Below are 869 nucleotides of genomic sequence, written 5' to 3' on the forward strand. Positions count from 1 at the left end.
GTATCCAGTCACACTTCTGCAGAACATTGCACCTGAGAGTTGTGTTACTGGATGGGCATACAGGAGGTGCTTGCAGTGACTGACATCCGGCAGTACTTGGAGTGTGGGCTGCTGCCTCCTCCCAGGTACACTGTGTGGGTAACATCTGATCTAGGGGACTGGCGATTAACATGGCGACTGCTTTAGGTACCACTTAGTGTGATGTACTGTATTGTATTGCTACCATAACACACAATAAAGATACAGATGTAACCTACCTGTGTAATCAATGAACCGTAATAAAAATATGCTGGGCGACGTAATAAGCTAAGTCTCCATACCCAGGTACCTCACACCAGCACATTACATAGTGAGTGTGGGGAGGAAACTGGTCAGATCTCTGGGCTGGTAACAAACAGTGACATGATGTGAGGGGGAGAGCAGGAGTATAATAGGGGCTGATGGCTCCTGATGTATGAGATACACCAGAGAGTGTGGGGAGGAGACTGGTCAGATCTCTGGGTTGGTAACACACAGTGACATGATGTGAGGGGGGGAGCAGGAATATAATAGGGGCTGATGGCTCCTGATGTATGAGATACACCAGAGAGTGTGGGGAGGAGACTGGTCAGATATCTGGGCTGGTAACATACAGTGACATGATGTGAAGAGGAGAGCAGGAGTATAATAGGGGTTGATGGCTCCTGATGTATGAAATACACCAGAGAGTGTGGGGAGGAGACTGGTCAGATCTCTGGGCTTGTAACACACAGTGACATGATGTGAGGGGGAGAGCAGGAGTATAATAGGGGCTGATGGCTCCTGGCTCCACCACTGGGCAGATACATTTCCCTCAAGAATATGTGACTCTTTTCTGTAATAAGTGTTTA

Source organism: Taudactylus pleione, unplaced genomic scaffold (genome assembly GCF_031769625.1).
Source record: "Taudactylus pleione unplaced genomic scaffold, aTauple2 ptg000540l, whole genome shotgun sequence".
NCBI lineage: Eukaryota > Metazoa > Chordata > Amphibia > Anura > Myobatrachidae > Taudactylus > Taudactylus pleione.